The sequence below is a fragment of the Gavia stellata genome, chromosome 2, assembly GCF_030936135.1.
Source record: "Gavia stellata isolate bGavSte3 chromosome 2, bGavSte3.hap2, whole genome shotgun sequence".
Taxonomy (NCBI): Eukaryota; Metazoa; Chordata; class Aves; order Gaviiformes; family Gaviidae; genus Gavia; species Gavia stellata.
In genome coordinates, this window is record NC_082595.1 from 98804132 (window position 1) to 98828319 (window position 24188).

Sequence of the window (24188 nt, forward strand, 5' to 3'; positions counted from 1 at the left end):
AGCAACTGTACCTATTTGCATGCTAAAAGCTAGTGAGACTGATGCTGGTGAAGGCTGTTGAAGATACAAAAAATTGCCTACATGCTAAATAACAGAACTATTTAATTCTTATTTTTTGATTAAATAAATGAGTCTTAATATAACCCATGCTCCCTTCAGAAAGGTTGAGCAAGAGATAAAAAGTTGATCAAAAATAACCTCCAGTCATGTTTATAAGTACAGCAGTTGTTCATTGTCACTTATTTAAACCAGGACAAGCAAAAACTATTCAATCATAAACTCTTTTATAAATCACCATCTGCAGGTGAAAAGCAAAAAACATACAAGTGACCCTTCAAGCCTCATGAAGATTTAGATTGGTCTCCTGGGGAATATCATGTATGAATGACACCATCAACTGATATTATTTCTCCCCTGTGAAGGTATAAACGAGGAGCTAGAAAGGCATAGATTTCAATTTTCAGTGGAAAGCTTCATGGTCAGATCAAAAATCACAAAGACTTCCCAAGGTGGAAGCTGGATACTACAATGCTACAAAGAAATCAAGGGATGTCAGCTTGATTCCAGCTCTGTTGCAAGATTTCTTACTCTGGACTGTGACCTAGGCTGGATCTCTACGGTCTGTAGGAGAAGGAGATGACATAAAAGTAGTGCTACCTGACCCTGGTTTGTGTTTCATGTTACTGACAAAACGGCATGTCTAGTTGATTTATAGAGTTTAAATAGTGCTGTCTTGTGGGGTGGCAATGTAACCTCCCTCATGAACACCTTTGTTCAGGTGTTATTTTACTGTGTGAAGAGAGACTTTGCAAGCAGGATATGCAAAGCCAACAGTACACACCAGTTATCCATTAGCTAGTACACAACAGATAGCTAGTGTTGGCATGTTACCAATTTACCCTTTCACATGCTCACCATCATCACCCCTTGCTTTAAACTGACTTTAAAGAGTTGTGCTGAGTTGCCATCTTCTGTTTGTTTGTGAGGGTTTTTTTAGAAGTGTATAACTTTTCATGAAGGTCAGTATTTTCTTCATGAATCCTTGAGTCATTATCACCATCTCAACAGTTTGTCTTTCTATGTTGTAAATTTTCTTATCTTGTACAGCTTCAGGTTAAATACTCTTACACTGCTCAACAGCAATTTTTCCTGTAAGAATGAGCGAATGTAACGCAGCTAGGATGCACAAAATCAAACCTCAGGTCACAGGCAGGTGACCACTCAGGCCATGGTTTACTGTATTGCCATTCCATAAACAAGCTTGCCTACCTTCTTTCACCAGGCTCAATAGTGTAGGGTATACCCAGCCAGTCCACAGTGAGCACACACTTGGACTTTTTCCTCTGCCATGCTTTAGAATTCATGCATAGCATTTTTATTGTAAAGATTTTGTATTCAAACTCTGAGGTTTTGAATATATAAATGCAAAAACATATCTGAGCCTTTCCAGTGGATGTTGTATTTTACCCATAATCTTAATCTTCATTAATTCCTAGTTTATAATTTGGAAGTAATAGTTTTTATCCAGTTTACTATGATGCTTTGAAAATATTTTCCTTAGTATGTCTGAAAAGCTTCAGTTTCATGATGCTCAAATCCATAGAAGGACCTGTTTAGATTTCAGTGTTATCAGGAGTCAAGTAATATCATGAATGGGGGGTGGGGGGGTATAACATTTATTTAAACAATACAGAAATAGCTGTACTCCTGCTTTATTGATCACCACACTGTACTTAAACCTTTGGAGATATATTTCAGTTATGCTGTGAGACAAAAGATGTGCCAACCCCAGATGAAATCTGTTCCTTACAAGCCATAGAAGTGTAGTTACATTCTGTAACAGTTCCATGGTTGATACAAACATTTTGACAGAAAATATTTGGTGGTGAATGCAGTGTAAAACTATCGGAGAATAAATGTACTGTGACTTGGAACATAAGATACAATTTTCTTTGCATAGAGGCAAAATGAAGTGATGACAGAGTTCACAAAACCTATTCTCCTCCTAAAATTGCAATTTGACCTTGCTTTTCAATAGGAGTCTTTCAAAAAGTTAAACTTGACAGTGCAAGACATTTCACAGACTTTTGTCTGTAAATTGGCAATTGCAATACAACAATGCCCAAATTCTTCTTTAGTGTTCTGTACATGAGAATACTAAAAAAAGACCCCAGGGCCACCAGGACATAATACGCATAGTAGCAACATAAAATTGTACATTTTAAGTTAATAGCTATTGGAATCCAGATTTCCTGCTTCGTACACTAAGTATTATACTGCAAGACCATAAATCTGGGCTTACTCTCCCTTTCTGGGCTACAGAATTTCTCATTATTTAATGCAAATGAAACATTTTCCCCAGGAGAGTGACAGGGCAAAACCATTATGCTTTGGACACTTCCCTGGGAAAGTATAGAGTAGAGGCTCCTTGCACAAAGGAAATAAATAATTCACTTTCCTATGGATATGGATTTTTCTCAAGTCCTGGAAGACTGTTGAAACCTTTCAGTTGGTAGGTGTATGAAAGTCACCATCACCTTTACCTGTTTCCTAGGATAATGTAATAGCTCCGGTTTAGTGGCTCCAAATGTTTTAAAAAACTGGATTTAAATACTTTTTCTTGGAGAAGATACAAGGCTAGGAGTGCTGAATAGAGAGAGACATTTCAATACTAGACAAAAACAAGATTTAAGGCATGCTTTTTTATATTGGATTTTGTACTGGCTGCCTCACACAGCCTCGTGTTAAAAATGCATATCTATTATGAAAAGTTTAATATGCTTCATACATTACAGAGGAAGTCTAGCTATCTATTTCAGGGCAGATTACTTTCTTGAGTTACAAGTAGATCTTAATTTTATCTAGTCTCAGAAGTTGTTATATTGAAAACTTTAGTTTTAATTATCAAGCCTTCCATATATCATGTGCTTTGGTATCTGCAATGGCGTCACCGTTTTGGGTCTCCTGATGGGGACTGATGGCGCTTGGTGACAGCTCCGAGTCATTCCTTATAGGAACGTCCTTTCAAGCAAATTTCCTCATTAGGAAGCTGATGCTCTTCCCTCCACCTGTAATGCTACACAACAGCCTGATTCCCAGTCACTGCTTTCCTGGAGATGGCTGAACACCTGCCTGCTGATGGGAAGTAGTGAACAAATTCCTTGTTTTGCTTTGCTTGTGTGCGCAGCTTTTGCTTTACCTATTAAACTGTCTTTATCTCAACCCATGAGTTTTCTCACTTTTACCCTTTTGATTCTCTCCCCATCCCGCTGGTGGGGGGAGTGAGCAAGTGGCTGTGTAGGGCTTAGTTGCCGGCTGGGGTTAAACCACGACAGCATGATAGCAGGGAAGTCCTATTGTTTGTGTGAGTTACTTGTAAAATGAAGTGCAAACAAATATGGACCAGGGATATTACAAGTATATTTAGCCTCTGTAGTGCAACAGCCTATCAAAGAAGTATAAATAGAAGACAGTGTTTCCATACATTTCTGAGAGCTCCTCATGTCATTTAGACCGTATTCACACAGAGCAAGAACTTAGCATTGTAAATTAAATCGCTGAAATATTGCATGTTAATACACTTACATCTCACAGCAAGGTCATTCTATATACCCTGTAGCAGTCTCAAGAAATAATGAGTAGGCTGAATAGATTACACTTTAGATCTGAATTTTTCTTAAATTAAATCATAAAACAGAGGCTCTGACAATCAAGCAGAATACTAAAGTCCAACAAAAGATAAGAAATCTGAAGTATGGGCGTAAGTCTACCTCCATCTCAGAGTGTCATATATGCGTTGTACAAAACACACAGAGTCAAATCCTCACTTGGTGTACATTGGTGTGATTCCTAGAACTGAAAGGATCTATGCCAACTCAGTCCAGTCAACTTCATCCACATGTATAAAATAATAAGTTCTCTTACTGTGAGACCATTGAAATACTTGGACCTCATAAAAGATAAGAGAAAAAGGTAAAATACTCTCAAGGAAATTAACAAGCCCTGGCAACGGAAGTAAAAATGGAGTTTAAAGTTGAACACAAAAGAAGAAAACAAACGAACAAACAAAACCCCAAAACCAGAGAGAGGTTTAAACGATCTATTTCAAGACCCCAAAAGGTTAAGTGGGGGAGGACAAGTATTCTACTCAGGCTAGTAGATTTTAATGTATTAATTAAGGATCTGTAAAAGGTCCTGCTGGGGTGACAGCCTGCTGATGACACATTTAATTAGTTGAGCCTAATCTGTAATGAGATTATGAGGAATTCTAAAGCCACAGAACAATTGCACAGGAAGTCTTATAACTTCAAAGTAAGGCAAATTGGGCAGAAGCTATTGAGCTACTCAAGCAAACCTGGGGAGCCTCTGTAAGTGTAAGCCCTCTGATAAATTTCCTGAAGTAATTTAGAAAAATTCAACAAAATAAAGGATTAATAATGCTTTGCAAAGAAACAAGTAAAATCAACTAACCACAAAAAAAGGCTGAAAATCAAAGCTCTCTGAAAATGTTTTCTCCAGCATCCTAAGGTGGCGTAGTTCATTCCAATGTTTCCCTGTGCACTGTTTCAGTCAGTGATATGAATTAGAACAGGTTGCTCCTGGCTATATTTTAAGACCACCTCCTATCCCCATCCTAGTTTTGACTTCTCCATGACTAAAATTGCTCTTCTGAGTTGCTTGATCAGTGCTGTTTTTCAGAGGTTATAACACTATAGGAGAGGAAGATGCATGGACTTTAATTAACAGTTAATAAGCAAAGGCATAGTTTGATATGTTATGGTGCTTTTGATTTTAAATATCAAGTATCAGTGGGTGAGGATGCTAACTGGGTGTGTCACTGACAGTGATATCACTGTAGTTCTCCCTACAGATCTACTCTCTATAGCTTCATATTAGGACTTTTTAAAATGTGTGAATAAGTCTTTTGATTATAGTTCTATTGTCCCTTCGCTCTTCAGCATGTGTCAATATTTAGATCAGGTAGCTATAGGAGGTACGTATTAACTGTCCCATACAGCAACCTACTTCAAGAGGTGCTGAAACATCAGGCAGTCTGCAGCCGTAGCAGCAACCAGGTAGATTCTGAAATCAGCAAAGTTTTACACAGAGATGGATTGCTCCCACATTTTTGATCCAGATGTTGCTCGACTTTCAAATGAGATGAATGAGGGCTTGAATCCTCTTTTCCAGTTTTTGATTTTTTTAAACTTTTTGCTTTTCCCCTTCTAAAAAATTAAAAACAGCCAAAGAGGTGTTTTAGAAAGTTGGGACAGGGGAGGTAGCTTTGCAGGTTTATGGTTTTGATTTGTTCTTTTAATGTATTCTGGGCTGAAACCATATATGCCAAGGTTTTGCTTGGAGCAAATTTTTTTTTAGTGGTTGAGTTATAAACTCCCACAGAAAGGGTTATAATAGAAATACTGGCAGGCATTTGACTATAACAGTAGTAGCAGGGTTGTTACAATAATTGGATTTGGGGTAGAATGCAAAGCTAAATTTACAGATTCTTTCTGCCTTGGGGGAGCCATTCATTTCTGTCTGAAACAGCTAAGGCAAAACTTAACATCAGCACAGGAAAAAGACACTAAAAAAATGAATGGTTCCATCTCTATTAGCTCCAAGAAAACAATCGTTACGTGATAGATTTAGTGACGCATGAAATATTGGAGCCTACATCTGGGAATCATTACAAAAAAAAAAAATTGATTTATATTGACTGTCTTAATTTGTTGCTTTAAGTGAAAATGTGAAAGTTGATATCTGACACAAGTATTTTTTCATTGGGTAGTTCACTGGAGTGTTAAATTAAACAAAAATACCCAAATAAAACTGAAGAAATGAAGGTGGAAACAAGAGCTTATCCTGCAGATCTTTCTTCTGAGGGTCCTGTGGCTTAAATCAATTTCAAAAACCCCACCTTCTCTTTCTTCTTTGCTTTTTTTTTTTGTTTTACAGAGTTTGTCAGCTCTTGATAACATCTTAATGTTTATGCAAGTGAATGAAATTGCTTCATTCTGTCAGATAGATAAATAAGATAACGTCATTGACAAATTACACCCAGTAGCAGTATCAATATTACCCATGGTAACACAGAAACCTTGCAGAAGGGCCTTCATATCTCAGGACATTCTTTAGTGTTATACCCTTGTCAAGCCTGTACTGCCTGTAGATATCCAGTTGTCTCTTTAAAATACCCATTATGCTGCCTCATCAATAGCTCTCCTTTAGCTGATAAAGTTTAGTTTGTATTTGAAGTAGAAAGACATGCCAGGTCAGATCTGGAATTCAACTCAGTGGACTTAATTGCTCAAGACATCTAGGCAGCTTGCACTATGATTCCTATCAAAAAACAACCTTCATCAGTTGGCAGGGGCGAATATGATTTTTTTGAAAATCCAGACTTAACATGACCTAGATGATGATGTTCAATTATCAGTTAGGCCCAACAGTAGCGCTTCTTTTAAGATACAGTCAAGCATCTTTAAAAACTAGGCTTGTGCAGCAGCATTTGCTGAGATAAAGCTGAAGTAGAATTTATATTTAAGGATGCCTGCATCAGAAACTATTTGTAAGGACTTTGCATTTTTTAAGTATGTTTGAGCAGAAGAAAGGTTTTAATGACTTTCAGTGACTTGCATGAGATCTGTTCTCCCTCCCTGAACTGGGTTGGCAGCTTGCATTCCTTTCAGCAGATCCCTGGGTGTTACTCTTCCTTGGTGATCTGTATGGTAAAAGGAACGTCCTGATATGCAGCATAATCACCTTGTCATACTATTCAGAAAAATGCTTTCAATGATAATTGAAGATTGCTGATACGAGCATATATGGGCCTATTTCAATTCCACTCTTAGTTTCCAAGAACACAGCACTGAACAAACTCTGGATTACACTTTTCCTTTTTTTTTCCTTTGTCTGACAGAAGAGGAGAAACGCCTTCACTCTGTCCAGTTAATTTGGAACTGTGCATGTGCTGACTGCCTACAAGGCTGCTGCCCATCAAACTCTCAAAGATAGATGTGAGACTCAGCAAGATGCTTCCTCCCTCTCTCGGGCAAGGAGTTGGAGTAAATGCAGACGAGAAACTTCTCTGGAGTTGGTTTCACCACTCTACCATAGGAGTCTGAGTATTTTTTATAAGTAACTTAATTCCAGTATAGTTAGTAGAATTGTCGTGAGCAGAAATTTTACTCCTGATAAATCATGAAGACATAATCTGCCCTTTTCAGTGCTTTGAGAAGTAAACTAAAGAGTTTAGCTTTGGAATAATTTCTAAGATCAGCTAGAAAGGTGCCCGTTGGAGCAGTATACTCTGCCCTTGTATTAGTTCTGTAAAAACTTGTTTTCTAAAGCAGTCTCTGTATTTGAAATGGTTTTTTACCTTGTATCCTAAGGATGTATTCAGTCTAATGACTGAGTAGTTATCTGTTAGCATCCCCACAATGCTCTTTGTAAGTGAGTATTGCCTTGCATCTTGGGACTGAATCGCTGCAGCTGATGCTCAGTAATTCATTAGACAAATGTTGCTACAGGAAACCTAACTAGGGAATTTGTTACATGGCACTCTCCGGTAGCAAACTGCTGACATAGCTGGTTAATCAGAAGCGTACCTGAGGTTATGTTTATGGCCTACTTAAATACTGAATGCAAACAGAAAGAAACAGAAAATTGCCAAGAGTTTAATTAAGTCTGACTGTTGATCTAATAGGATACTGAAAATGGAAACAAATGTAAAAATCTTACTGATAATTCTTTATTTTTTAATATTTTTCAGTGCAGTTTTTACTTTCATTTACTTTTCAAGGGTTAGCATTCAACAAAGCAAAAAAATTTTCTGTTAGGAAGTTTCCTCTAACAGTAGTGGAATATTTCTGTGTGTTTAACCTCTTTCATTTTTCTGGTGTTTTCAGTACTTGCCATGACTTTTTTTCTTGCCTCATCTATGTAACAGTGTCATAATCTTTGATGTTTCTGTGATTTTGATGCTTGGTTCTCATTTATCCACAGGGTTAACTCCTTTTACACTTGCTTTCACTGTTCTCAGAAACTATAATGGGCGTCAGGATGTGCTGGTTTTGGCTGGGGTAGAGGTAACTTTCTTCATAGCAGCTAGTATGGGGCTGTGTTTTGGATTTGTGCTGGAAACAGTGTTGATAACACAGGGATGTTTTAGTTACTGCTGAGCAGTGCTTACACAGAGTCAAGGCCTTTTCTGCTTCTCACCACCAGTGAGTAGGCTCGGGGTGCACAAGAAGTTGGGAGGGGACACAGCCAGGACAGCTGACCCCAACTGACCAAAGGGATATTCCGTACCATATGACGTCATGCTCAGCATATAAAGCTGGGGAAAGAAGAAGGAAGGGGGGACATTTGGAGTGATGGCGTTTGTCTTCCCAAGTAACCGTTACGCGTGATGGAGCCCTGCTTTCCTGGAGATGGCTGAACACCTGCCTGCCCATGGGAAGTGGTGAATGAATTCCTTGTTTTGCTTTGCTTGCCTGTGCAGCTTTTGCTCTACCTATTAAACTGTCTTTATCTCAACCCACGAGTTTTCTCACTTTTACTCTTCTGATTCTCTCCCCCATCCCACCTGGGGGGAGTGAGCGAGCGGCTGTGTGGTCCTTAGTTGCCGGCTGGGCTTAAACCACGACACAGGAGTAGGTAGACATGTTGTTTTACCTTTTTCTTGTTTCTTTGGGGATTTTTTTGGTTTGTTTTTGCAAAATAGCAATACTCAAATCCTCTTCTATAGCACTGTTAACCACTAACCTGGGCTTCTCACCTGGGATCCTGCAGCAAGACCAGTTCTCCAAGAGAAATGTGTTGGTCTACAAGAAGAAAACCACTCACTTTTCTACAATAGTTTATCTGCCATCATTTGACTTGTCCAAAATACTTCTATCCCAGAGCAATTTCATAGTGGATACTTGCCATTTTGAATGGCACCTTTCAGTTTTTTTCAGAATGAAATTCTCCATAGAGGGACAGAATATGGAATAGTCATTGCAAAATACTTATTCCTAAATAACAGGTAATTTTCCTGCCTGTTCTGTAGTTTCTTACCTTCTTTACCTAAATGCAAATTACACTGGGTGGAAGATTCTGAAGGAGAGGAGGAATTTTTAGAGAGCTGGGGCGTTTATCCATTAATAGTTTCTGTCCCATTTTGTTCATTTTTTTGTTTGATGGAGAGGTAAGCTCTACACCATACAGTTTAATGACATAGTAGAAAGTAGCATTGTCTCAAACCTTCTCATTGACTAATTGGATGTCCTTGGCTTAATCTGCCCTTCTCACAGGTTTTTCATTTATGAAAGAAGCAGTATTGTAATTGGGCATCTTTTTACCCACAGTATCTTATGCTGGTAGTAGTTCCCATTGAGATTTGAAGATGTAAAATGTAATTCTTTTTTCATTTTTGAAATCTTTAACTAATGTCATATTGTGATCTGATTGTTTACCAGGATTTTAATATCAACTTCTCTTCCACCCATAAGATCTTTGAATATCTCTTGGTTATGAAGATGCATTTTCCCTTATAAACATTTTTTTCAGTATTGCCTTTGTAAAGGTGCTTTAAGATTCCTTTCCCTACTATTAAATTGTGTTGTTTCTGATTGATTGCATTCTATTGACAATTTTCCTTCACTTCCAAATCATGATGTCTTGAATTTTAATGCTGTGACACTATCACTTCCTAGGAACACATTTACTAGCATGTGAACTTCAAATTGCTCAGGATTGCTGAAATTTTCATGTAACTCTCACATCCAATGTTTCCCTATTTTAACTCTGCATTATCACACTGAGAAATTAGCCAATAGCTATATAAGAACACACAAGAAGTTGTGTATGTTAAACTGAAGGTTCGTCAAGCCCAGTAATTGAGAGAGGTTATGAATAATGAGACTATAAGGATGTACTGACTCCCTTTTCCCTATTTATTCATATGATAAGTTCTGCAGAAGAGGTATCTGTTTACAGAGTAAGTCTTACAAGTAAAAAAAGGAAGGGTTCATTCCTGAGTATATCCTTGAGTATACACGTAGTACTCATACTGAGCTCTTAACTTAGATGCCTGCACTTTTTCTATAATAATGGAGGACGAAAGTCCTTTACAGAGAGGGATTGTGTCTTAAATTTGCTCTAGACCAGTCATGAAGAGCACTTCGGGGATGATGGGATACCTTCTAATGATGAGATTCCTAAATCAGGCACCTCAGTTAAGTGCTTAAAATACAAAGGGTAGATAGCTCTTTCCTTGGACAATTAGATAATCATCAATGCAGGAGTCCAGAGGGTCTATGGTGCTCATAGCTAGCCAAGAGCCTGAGGTTCTGAAAATTCAAATTTCTCTGTGCTTTATTTCTAAAGGGAAAGAGATAGCAAACCTCCTACAGAATCGGCAGCTGGAATTCTCAGAGCAAAGCCCCTGTGGATTGGGTTTACCTCTCCACAGACTGCACATGCTGAAGGGGCTCTAGAAGAAACTTTTTGGTGTGTTCGGCTCCTCACAGAAAAAAAAACACCATCATTTAAACAGGGGAGTACAGGAAGATAGGGAAAAAAAATGAAGAATTGTGATTCTGAGTGTGCTGAATGTTTGGGTTCCTTGGATTAGAATTTAAAGCTTTTATTAATCTGCATAATATTGGCATATAAGATGATTCAAGCTCTTTTAAACCCTCTGAGTGATTTTTTTATTGTTCTCTTAATATAGCCTTTTTACACAATACTGTTTTGTGAATGTCATCTTTAACATGAAATTTAATGATTCAGTATACAAGAGTACACTCAGGAAGCCAGTTTATCTCTTGAGTCTGGGCATGTGCATCTGGTTTGAACAAAGATAAATGGTCTCATTTTATTACAGGAACTTGTCATTAATAACACTAGGTGTGTCATGTACATTATAACAGGTTCAGTGCATTTGGTCCTTTTGACATTTTATGAAGCAATGGTAATGAAATTTGTGAGCTGCTGCACAGCTTTGTATAAAAGAAAACAACACTTCACATCATTTACAAAAGTTTATTAAAAAATGTCAGATAAATAAATAATCTATTTTGGGGAGTTTTTACAAATTCCCTTAAGGAACTTATAAGAAACTTTCTTAAAACTATATACCACTACATATAACAGTATAACTTCTCTAAATAGTCCATACTAAAAATTTTATCGCTATACAATAAAAAGAATCATTGCAATTATAAGTAGATATGTAATAATGAGTAATCTGGACTTTGTGAAGCACCTAGGTAAGATCATACATTTTGCTCTAGAGTGTTTTTACATTTTTTCTTCATATAAAAGCAGTCATGTTCAAATGTCTTAATTTGCAGCTGCTCTGAAATTTAAGCATTGTGAGCTTTGGTATTTTCTTTTTTGTAGCTAAGTTCTCACATTTGGTAAAATACAATATCAAGATTTTAAATCATAGTAGTAGCAGTAGTAGTAGTAGTAAAAGTAGTCCTTTAGCTTCCCCTTTCTTTGATATATAGCACAGTAATTTCTCCTTGTAACATTGGACTAAGCTACCAATTGGTTTATGTTTATAAATATTGTGCAAGTAGTGAAAGTATGAGGAAAAGAATGTCTTTAACATAAATATAGGAGGTAGGAGTCTAGTTTTTTACATAGTTCTCCATCTGACTGAATGATGGTACAGGAAAACATACTATAGCACTTATCTATAGCATAAGGAACATAATACCAGTCTGTCAATCATGACTGTTATAATGATTTGTAATTTAATCTCTGTAAATTTCTGTTAAAATTAAAAGTATTAAATATTAGTGAAGAACTTTCTGACTTACAACAAAGCTTGACAGCTTATTCCATAAAACAAGTGTGACAACGTATTGTCATTCAATGGCTGCCTCATTACAGATTGTGGATTAATTGTACTTCCATTGCCACATCAACCAAATGAGAATAATTGGCTATTGGGAGAGAAAAACTTTGCTTAAATCTTAACAGAAAAAAAGAAGCTATTAGCAAGATGTAGAAATGGAAATACATACATTGAGGAAAGTAACCATATTTCAGTTAAATTATGATGCGTGGATTTGGAAAGTTTTCTCAGTCAGAAAATCTCCACTTAATAGACTGAAGAGCAGTAAGGGTTTGCAGAAATGTCTCTAATGGGAACCGATATTTGAAAGCAAAAGCTAGTGGGACTGATTACTTTTCTCATTAGGCAGCATCTCTAACTAAATAAATCAGATGTTGCCATGTAACATTTCACAAAATCTGTCAAACTGAAGGATATAATCTGGAAACATACCATGAAATTAACATAGATCCATGCAGAATTCGATTCCACAAGCATTTTCATCTTATACTAATTGACAAAAAGCAATGCCACCGCAGCACACAATTTCACATGCAATTACTATTAGAGGGACAAGTGAAAACATTCTGAACTACAATTTTCTCCTCATGTTTTGATGTCAAGTGCTACACGAACCAATGTCTCCAGGAAGTAGAGTTTTCTCTTTTTGATACTGTGCAGTATACCCCTTAGCAACATCTTCCCCTTTTCAAAGCAAAAGGTTAAATGAGATCCTTTCCCTGCATAGCTCTGGGAGTCTGTGCAGGAAAAAGAGTAAAAATGTTTCTCAAGAAGGAGTGTGGAATTAGCTCAGCATGCCAGCATATAGGCTCCACTGTGTTAGGCTCAGTGTTGCACAGCAAAGTAGCGATAGAGGGAGGACACACGGCCCCGAGGCCAAAGCTGGTTGCTCCAGGATCTCTGTAGGTAGTGGGGAAAGAGGTCCTCTTCCAGGGGTGGTTGAAGGCTCCTAGATCAGGGGCTGCTCTGAAGATGTTCTATGCTGAACAAGTAATTACATACTCAAAGGCAGTGAGAGGGAGATGGATCATGGGGCTGGCTGCCTGTAGCCAAAACGAGCATTTAATTTTTTCAAGCAGACCAGCATTGCTTTAACTGGCAAGCTGAAGAAAGCCCCCATCATAAGGTATTCTTTAGCACTCCCAGCACTTTTTGGTAAGAAGACCTGAGTTCAAATCATTTTTCTAAGTCAAGAAAAAGAGGAAATCATGCTGCCTCTTCTATACGCTATGTGAATACTCAGTGAAGCGGTTTGTGTTTACGTGTGTGACAGGCATCAGGGTGGCCATCTGGGAATTTATGTAGCTGCCTTGCTGACACTAGTACTTCTGTTCTCAGCAAGGTACCAAACATACAGAAACTCTGGACAAGCGAACAAATATCTCTATTTTATGTGGTATATTTGATGTGCTTGCCAAACATACAAATAGTATGTAACTGGGAAAACAGAAATATAGCAGCCCTTCTTCAATGCCTTCTTGAGTCCCTTCAGCCTCAGCTCCCCTTAAATGTCTTCAAGTTTGGTACAAGACATTGACAGTTGAAACTGGGTCTAGTAATCGGGTTATTGTTGATAGTTGATATTTGATTGTTGATATTTGACAGATTGTTGACAGTTACCATTTATCAGGCTAGCACATTTTGTGTACATGTACCTTCAGTAAATCTCCTATCTCTAGCTGGGACTTATGCAAGCTTTCTGGGAGAGGTCTCTCTTTTGTTTGGTGGGGGTTTTTTTCAGTTCTATTCCTTTGTTATGTGAAACATACCATTCTTGCTAAATTAACAATAAACAGACAATACACTACACTGTCCCCATTATCAGGTTGTCCAATGAAGCATGACACTCAGTTTCCTCGCAGTTGGTATTTTAGCATAACTCACACTGAATAGTCACCAATGTTTAAACATTTGTAACATTATCCAGCTTTCCCCTATTTCTGCTAATTTATCCAGCTTCTGTAGCAGAGAATGGTAAAATTTAGCATGCACTGCCCAAGCCACCATCTCTTGCAGTTTGCTATGAAATTAGACTTTTTTGGTTTGTTGCCTGTTAGTGTTCTTGTTGAAAAAAATGAAAAGGTGCTAAGGCAAAACATCCTCCTCAATAACAACCCAAAGAATGTGTGGGTTGCTCTTATAGAATCTATGCCATAAGATCTTTATTCATTGGGGAGGGAATAAGTGGACAGTGTAAGGTGAATCCCCACTGCTTCACATACCAATATTCTGCCTAATGCATGAAGATACATGTGAAAGGGAAAGCAGTTACCAGTGTAACATTTCAGATTATAGCAAATCTCAGTAAACGTTCTGTTTACTGTGATCAGTTACCATGCTGATGGTATTCTACCATGATGAAATCTGTGATTTTAACAAAAAGATTTTCTAATGTAGGTAACATTTACAAAACATTGGCACAAGCTGTGCTGCAGTTCAAAAACAATGTGTGTTCTCCTGTGTAAAAGAAAAAGATGCAGGGTAGTAGCTAGATATATTAGCAGTAGTAGGGAAACAGAATAATGAAAAGATAACTAGGAAGATAATTAAATGATAACAGAGGCTAACCTGATGTGCTTTAGGCTAAGTGCAATAATTAATCTTGATACATGTTATATAACAAGGGCCTTTCCAATATATTCTCCTACACTAACTTGCTATTATGAAATCACAGTTCTTTGTGCACTAAATAATTGAACTAAAGTGAAATGTTCATGTTAGACTAGCGTAGTTAGTTCTTCCCTGAAAGGTCCATTTTAGAGAGCAGGCACGAAGAACTGAACAGCTCAATTAGCTATGAAATTTCTGAGGCTTGCAAATATATGGGAAACCACCACCACCCCACCCCTCCCCGGCTTTTGGCTTTCAATGACTTTAATGAAAGATGTCGGAGAGGTTGGTCTGGAGACTTGAGATTCTCCGTAGAAGCAAAGGTTGATCGATCTTAAAGGCTACTTTAATCCTGTTCTAGGAGGGAACACATCTTGGGAGGAACACTTCTTTTTATGTCAAACTATCAAAATATGGACCTTGGGGCACTTTGAAGTTTGCTTCTTCATTTAAACAGATTTTAAGATTTTTTAGGATGATATCCTCAACTTGTTTGTACTTACTACTATTTTTTAGAGTGCACATCTTATATCATCACAATCTTATATTGTTCTTTTTAGAGGTAAGTGAAGTACAAATTATAAAATAGCAAATGGTAGGCTACAGTCATTCATTATGTCAGCTCTCTGGGGAAAAAGCAAAAGTAAGTATTAATTACTGTCAACCATGATACTGGCTTTTATAACACTAACTTGTCTGAAATGAATTAAGGTCAATAATTTCCGTTCATACAGCTCTCCAAATAATGACAACCTTTTAATGAGTGTAGTTAGAAAGAGTTTAACAGCATAATACTTCCTTATAGCATCAACATGTGAAAGAAAGTACGACTGGTAGAAATAAATAATTTCTTCTGCTTTTGAGCATAAAACATTTTTGCCATAAAACCAATGCTGGGCCACTGCAAAATTTCAGCTTTAAGAAAAAGAGGTAGAAGAATGGAAAACATGGGATGAAAAGCAGGCAAGATTTACTACATCAGGTTTGAAGATATCCTGCAGGTTTAAATATTCATAATCAGAATCCCTAGGCATCAAATCCCTAAACTGAGTTAAACTGCCAGCTTGTACCAATAGGGGATAGTTATACCTCTCTGTCTTCGGCTTGCCTGGCTACATGTAAATTACTGGCTCTTTTGCGAGCTGCAGTGATTCACATTTGCCACTTTGCCATCTATGCTGTAGTTATCTGTATCATGGAAAGCAAGGGGAAGACTCAGAGGATGCTTTAGACCAGGGGGATGGAGCGTGCAGGGTTTTTCCTGGATCTTAATCAGAAAGGCACAACAGCAAATAGTGTAATAAAATTGCTTTAACAATACAATAGAAATAGGAAGGTAAATATAGTTAGTAAGTAAATCTTACCTCCCTTCAGATGCTGGGAACCCCACTTTTTTGCAGCATCGGATGGACCCCACGTGAATTCCCACAACTCGCTGCTCAGATCTTACCTGCGGAGAGGTTCAATCTCCCTCGCATACTGTGGTGCCTTTTATCTTGTGTAGGAAACAAAACCGTGTACCTTCTCCTTATATGATGGGATGTTATCCCTTTTATGATGTCCACCAGAGTGCAGCACTAACCAGCCTGGGGCATCCCAGCTCTTTCCTTTACAGTGTCCCATGCTGGGGTGTTGGTTATATAGCAGCTACTCACGCTAAGATTATTTAAGGCTTCTCAAGCCTTAAGTACAAGGCCCAATATAGCAGGTGTGCCTTGCCCAAGACCACCAACTCCTCCAGTATGTTGTTTACCCCAAGGAACCCACTACAGAGGGCTGGTTAGCTAATGCAATATTGGGTAGGACTGATTATTTACCTTATTTACCTTAACAAGCTACAGAAGTCTCTTTGACAAAGCAGAATTAGGTATAAAGCTAAAAAATTGCAGTTTGTGTGAGCAGGTTGTGTTCATATATCATCAAAATATGATTTCTCTGAAGTAGTGATGTTAGGGGGGAAGTTTACTTGAACAGAAGATCACTTGCTGCACATTCTTTTGTTTTCAGAACTTACATTTTTTGTTTTAAATCTTCAACAATGTACTTGAGAAGAGGAGGAGTGGGTGGAGGAATGCAAATAAATAAGTAATACATTTTGCATACAATTTTATGTTTGTTCTCTGTTTAGTAATCAGGGTCTGGAATAATTCTTCCAGGCTATCATCTTCAAAAATATCTATATCACACATGGTGATGTGCCTTGTGGACATCTGACCCTAAGTTTCTAGTTCTCTGCCTCATGGATATAAAAGCATTTAAGCTTATGAATCTTCTGCTTCTGTGAAACAGAAATGGTTCAGGAAATACAGTCCACTTCTATTGCTTCTGTTTTGCTGAATTCCATTTCCAGAATTCTGTGAGTCATGACCTTACCCAGCTCTAATCCTGATTTATTTATACTTACACGTCCTGTGACTTTGAGATGACAAAATTACATAATCTGCCTGGTCTTCTCAAACACAGAAGAAAATGACTGTGACCATGTTATTATGGGAAAATGTTATGAAATATATTTTCATTATGAAATATATTGGTTGTAGGGATTAAGTACAAAAGTCAATACATTTTGGTTTTATTTTTGTTTACTCTCTGGTAGGAGAATTCAGATTCTGGTAAGAACTGCGAAGACAAATTTTGTCATATGTAGAAAAAAATAATACTCTTCCTCTCATTCAACTGAAAGCATGAAACTCCAGAAATCTCCTGAAAAGCTTGTTTTGTAGTCCTCCAGGTTAAACTAGTAAGCTCAATAAGCATTTGAATGAAATCTTGAAGCCATTTCACATTGGCTCATTGCTAAGATTTCATGGAGTTGGTTTGAACAGGGGTTTTTTGGCAGGATTCAATATGGGTCTTTTTGAGGAAATATTACATGTTTGCAAATCCTCACAGAATCACAGAATCATTAAGGTTGGAAAAGACCTGTAAGATCATCAGGTCCAACCATCAACCCAGCACCACCATGCCCACTAAAACATGTCCCCAGGTGCCACGTCCACATGTTTTTTGAACACCTCCAGTGATGGTGACTACACCACTTCCCTGGGCAGCTTCTTCCAATGCTTCACAACTCACTCAGTAAGGAAATATTTCCTAATATCCAGCCTAAACCTCCCCTGGCGCAACTTGAGGCCATTTCCTCTAGTCCTGTCACTAGTCACTTGGGAGAAGAGACCAACACCCACCTCTCTGCAACCCCCCTTCAGGTAGTTGCAGAGAGCAATAAGGTCTCCCCTCAGCCTCCTCTTCTCCAGGCTGAACAACCCCAGCTCCCTCAGCTGCTCCTCATAAGACTTGTGCTCCAGACCCCTCACCAGCTTTGTCGCCCTTCTCTGGACACGATCCAGCACCTCAATGCCCTTCTTGTAGTGAGGGGCCCAAAAGTGAACACAGGATTCGAGGTGCGGCCTCACCAGAGCTGAGTACAGGGGCACGATCACCTCCCTACTCCTGCTGGCCACATGCTTTCTGATACAGGCCAGGATGGCGTTGGCCTTCTTGGCCACCTGGGCACACTGCTGGCTCATATTCAGCCGGCTGTCAATCAACACCCCCAGGTCCTTTTCTGCGGGGCAGCTTTCCAGCCACTCGTCCCCAAGCCTGTAGCGTTGCATGGGGTTGTTGTGGCCAAAGTGCAGGACCCGGCACTTGGCCTTGTTGACCCTCATACAATTGGCCTGGGCCCATCAATCCAGCCTGTCCAGATCCCTTTGCAGAGCCTTGCTACCCTCCAGCAGATCAACACTCCCACCCAACTTGGTGTCATCTGCAAACTTGCTGAGGGAGCACTCAATCCCCTCATCCAGATCATAGATAAAGATATTAAACAAGACTGGCCCCAAAACTGAGCCCAGGGGAACACCACTTCTGACTGGCTGCCAACTGGATTTATCTTCATTCCCCATGACTCTCTGGGCTTGGCCGTCAAGCCAGTTTTTTACCCAGCAAAGAGTACACCTGTCTGAGCCACAAGTCGCCATCTTCTCCAGGATAATGCTGTGGGAGACAATGTCAAAGGCTTTACTAAAGTCCAGGCAGACAACATCCACAGCCTTTCCCTCACCCACTAGGCAGGTCACCTGGTCATAGAAGGAGATCAGGTTGGTCAAGCAGGACCTGCCTTTCATGAACCCGTGCTGGCTGGGCCTGATCCCTTGGTTGTCCTGCACGTGCCCTGTGAGTGCCCTCAAGATGAACCTCTCCATAATCTTCCCCGGTACTGAGGTCAGGCTGACAGGCCTGTAGTTCCCCGGATCCTCCTTCCAGCCCTTCTTGGAGATAGGTGTCACATTGGCAAGCAATGTCAAGAAAGTAATGTTATAGGTCTATCTCAAAACAGCAAGAGTCATCCTTGAGTGCTAATAGTGGCATAGCCATAATCTTGATAATCCTGTCACACTGAATGGGAGATGAAGTTGTCTGGCACTTCTGAGGAACGACACAGAATTAGAAGATCATGTAACCCATCACATGATTAGATGGAACAGTATTTTAATAGGACTTATAGCTATTATTTATTCACAAGGAGACAACAACAGATTAAAATATATTCAGAAATGTGAGTCACATTTCTCAGGGGAGAAAAGCAACTTGTCATTTCTGCTGCAGTACTTCTTATTACAATAATAATAAGTAGCAAGAATGATTTTGAGGTTTCCAGAATAGAAAGGAAAAACAAATATAAGCAGGAATTCATTCTCTAAACCAAGGAGGTAATATTATGTATCTTGGAAATAAAAACTACAAACAATGCCAACCAACAACTGGGAGAGTAGCAAGGTCATGGAAGAAGAACTGCTTAACAATCTCTGTGCCACTATTAATCTTTCATGATAATCCAGTGAAATTCAAATAAATGGAAATACATTGATATCACTCAGGGATGACTCTTGCTGTTTTGAGATAGACCTGTAACATGGCTCTCTTGATAATCTATTCATCACTGTGTTTTATATGATATATTTTATTAATATTAACTTTATAATATATTAAGCATAGTCCTCTTCAGTTGGATTACTTTACCAAGAATTGTTCCTCTGACTATGAGCTTTTTCTAACAGCTTTCTTCTTTACCCATTCCAGATGACAAACTCCCTTTCACCCGGTGCTTGATAACATTCTCCCTGCCCTTGCTGTTACAGCTTACTAACAAGTGCATCTAAATTCCTCTGGTCTTTTTATGTAAATATTGCAAAAGGTCTTTTTGCAAAGGTAGTTTATTTGTGGATGCCCCATCCCTGGAACTGTTCAAAGTCAGGGTGAACCGGGCTTTGAACAACCTTATCTAGTGAAAGATGTCCCTGCTCATGGCAGGGGAGTTGGATTAGATAATCTTTAAAAATCTCTTCCAACCCAAACCATTCTGTGATTCTATGATTCTACACCTTATTTGCTATATCTAGAAGAGAAGCAAACTTGGTGCCTGTCAAAATTACTTGAGTCCACTTTAAGCCCTATAGCTTAAAATAAAAGTTACACATTTTCTTCCAGCATAGGGTTATGTACTTGATTACAAAACTGGAAGAAATGTCATCGAAGTAAGGCATAAAATAGCAAAAACTAATCTTAGATCATACTTGACAAGGATCTTAGCTGTGCCTGTATCTCACCTAGTTTGGGGGCCTTTCGCTTTATTCTCTGCAGAGATGCACTTCTGTAGCAAAAGCTGTGTGAGCTCCCTTTTGCAACATTATCTAGCAGGTATATGTCCACTTCCTGTCTATGAAAATTCCTTCAGAGTAGAAGGAATGCCTAAATCAGACTCCTGAGATAGAGGCACACATTCTTGTTCTGTGAAAGACTGAACATTGACATGTTGCCTAGCAAACCACTTCTTCCAAGTTTACATCTAAATTAGCCTAAAATTACACAGTTTTTTTTACACTGCTACAAACAGTAGAAAACATAATGACCGTGTTTTTCAAGGCCACAGGGGAAGTTCTAAATTCTTATTCTGTCATTAAAAAGAATAGAAAAGCATGCCTGAGTCAGCAAAAATGTTCTCCTGCACCTGATGGGCCAAAATAAGAAAGGAAAATGGGAGAAGAAAGATTCCTAATATCACTCTTGCAGAATGTCATTCAGTTATCAGAATTCTCCATCAAAAACATCATTGCATATTTTGAGAATGATTTGTTCTTCCTAGGATAAGTATTTGCATTGAGCACTCTTAATTCACCTCAAAGATCTAGGCTGTCTACACCCATGGAAAAGTTAGCATCCTGTCTCTGCAAGGCAGAAATGCTCATCAACATACTGTAAGGAATTGTCATGAAATACATAATATAACTGAGATATACAGTGAAAGCCTATTGGAGCAGATATTGATGTATTTCTTTAGAGACACGGAAATTTTTCTTAGATGGAAGAATAAATCCTTTAAAATTATGTGAGCTGCTTTGCATTTTTAGTTTCAGTATTCCCCAATGCCATTTTACAGGTGAAGAACTGATATTTCTTCGGTTCAAAAAGTTCTTGTAGAGATAAATATAACAGATGTGAGTTGTACATGCAACAGTATTTATTGCTTGCATTATTGTATCATGAAGGAGCATGGAAAGAGTCATCAGCTGGAAAAATAAAACAACCAGATAGGGTAGGAACCTTTGAACATTTTTAGATTATATTATTTCACTTGACTTTATAATATTCTGAAAAAATTTCCTGGGTTTTTTATGATTCCATCTGCAATTCTTCTTTGAAAAATTAATGAAGAATTCATTTAGATTAAGACTTGTGATAAAATCCAAACGATGAAACCTTAATTAATAAACTATTCAACACAACCCTGATGACCAATTTGCAGGTTTGTAGCTCTGTATATTTGTTAATTAATTAACATTTGTTTAATGTTTTGAACATGACAAACACCATGAAAGCACTAAGCACAATTAGTCACCCTTTTGCAGACTTATTTGAAAAAATTAGCTCAACTGGATTAGAGGGAAAATAATCTGACTAAGTAGATGGATTTACAAGCTGACAGTTGCATTTCATTACTGTAGGGATAAGAGGCAATTCCTGATGTTAAAAGTAGATTTATGGACGGCAGAGGAAAAATGAGGGACAGTGTTAAGGAAACTCTGTTTCAAGCATTGCCACTGGAATGTACAAATGGGACACCTGCATTTCCACATTATGTGACATGACAATGGCTATATGGTTGTGCAGCTTTTAAAATACGTTAACAGCAAAAGGAGGATCAGAGATAACATTCGTCTGTTACTTGATGAGGTCGGTCACCTCATAAATAGGAATGTTGACAAAGCAGAGACATTTAATGCCTTCTTCGCCTCTGTCTTTAACACTGATGATGGGCCCTGAGAATGATAAACTCCCAGACAACTTTGAAATTGTTTGAGACTTGCTGCTCCAGCTGGTTGCACATAAGTCTATGCGTCCCGATGGGATTCATCCTAGGGTACTGAAAGAGCTGGCCAATGTTATTGCGGGACCTCTCTCCATTATTTTTCAACGTCTTGGGGGTCTGCAGAGGTCCCAGTTGACTGAAAGCTGGCAAATGTTGTCCCAATTTTCAAGAAGGGTAAGAAGGAAGACCCTGATAATTACAGGCCTGTCAATCTCACTTCAGTGCCTGGTAAAATTATGGAGGTTATTCTGGGAGTTATTGAAAAACACTTGAGAGACAATACAGTCATTGGTCATAGCCAACACAGGTTCACGAGGGGAAAGCCCTGCTTAACAAACTTAATTTCCTTTTATGATGAGGTCACCCATCTAGTTGACCAAGGGAAACCAGTAGATGTGGGGTTTTTTTATTTTAGCAAAGCTTTTGATACTGTCTTTCACAGTATCCTTCTGGACAAAATGTACAGCATACAACTAGGCAAGTCCGTAATACATTGGGCGAACAATTGGCTGATGGGTCGGGCTCAAAGGGTCATAGTAAATGGATTTACATCAGGCTGGCAGCAAGTCACCAGTGGGGCTCCCCAGGGGTCAATTTTAAGTCCAGTGCTCTTTAATGATTTTATAAATGATCTGGATGCAGGAATTGAATATACGTTAAGTAAGTTTGCCGACAATGCTAAACTAGGAGGAACTGTGGACTCGCTTGAGGGTAGAGACATTACAGAGAGATCTGGATAGACTAGAGAGCTGGGCCATCACCAACTGTATGAAATTTAACAAGAGCAAGATTCTCCACCTGAGATGGGGTAATCCTGGTTATACATACTAATTGGGTGACAAGAGGTTGGAGAGCAGCCCCACGGAAAGAGGTCTAATGTTTTGGGTTGATGACTAGTTGAATATAAGTCAACAGTGCCCTGTGGGCAAAAACGGCCGATCATGTCCTGGAGTGCATCAAGAACTGCACTGGGGCAGCCCCACCTCAAGTACTGTGTGCAGTTTTGGGCACCTCAGTATAAGAAGGACATCAAAATATTAGAGTGTGTCCAGAGGAGGGCAACCAAAATGGTGAAAGTTCTTGAGGGCAAGACTTACAAGGAGTGGCTGAGGTCATTTGATTTGTTCAGCTTGGACAAGAGAAGGCTGAGGGGTAACCTCATCACAGTCTACAACTTCCTCAAGGGGAGCAGTGGAGTGGGAGGTGCTGACCTCCTCTCTCTGGTGACCAGCAATAAGACACGAGGAAATGGAATGAAGCTGTGTCAGGGAAAGTTCAGATTGGACATTAGGAAAAGGTTCTTCACTGAGAGGGTGGTCGGTCTCTGGAACAGGCTCCCCAGGGAAGTGGTCACAGCACCAAGCCTGTCAGAGTTCAAGGAGCCTCTGGACGACACTCTTAGTCATATGGTTTAGTTTTAGGTAGTCTTGAGAGGAGCAGGGAGTTGGACTTGATGATCCTTCTCCAACTTGAGATATTCTGTCATTCTATGATTCTATCAGCTCTTTGACTGTGCCTTCACCTGTCACATCAGCCATTTCTTTCACTACTCTCATTCCTTCATTGTTCATGCTTCTGTGGGGTTTGATTCTTACTTCCACTTACTCACTGTCTCAGAGTAATCACTGACCTTTGATATATCTAAGAATAAAAACCAGGACCCTTGAGTTTAACCTCCTGCATCCTACAGGCCAGAGAATTCCCCATGACTCCTGCAGCAATCACACATGTTATAGTTGAAGTGGATTTCCTTCTTCCTTTCTGAAGATGTAATAATTATGACAAAGAATATGTCTCTATCCTGTCCTATTCTCAACAGAGAATCTAATCTTGTTGTCTCATCCTGGTACCAAGTAAAATGCAGCTACAAATAATGAATAAGTTTATTTTCCTGTGAGTGTTAATCTGGAGTTTCTCCAAAGTCACTGTGAAAATGATGTGAGAAGAATGGCATGTTCTGGATGTTACCCTGGGTAGACAGTGTTATGGCAGGGAACAAAATCTGAATCTATATCTTTTACCTAAGTGTAAACCATTCTTCTTCTCTGCCAGAGAGAAAAGAAAGAGGCATGTATAAAGAATAGAAGAGAAAAGGACAAACCCCTAAAATTCCCAGGACAACCACCGTGATTTTGGTTTATCTCCCTTGTCTGCAAGCAGTTCACTAGAGTTGTAAATAATGTATCTTGGTATTTGGCTAGAGCCATATCTTATATTTCTCTTTGATGAATCTAGATTATATTTTCTTCATGGTGAGGCCATGGCTGAAAGTGCTATATTGATTGACCAGACGAAAAGTGAATTAAATATTCCTTACCATCCTAAAGAATGTGAAATTACTGAATGATGTCTTGCATC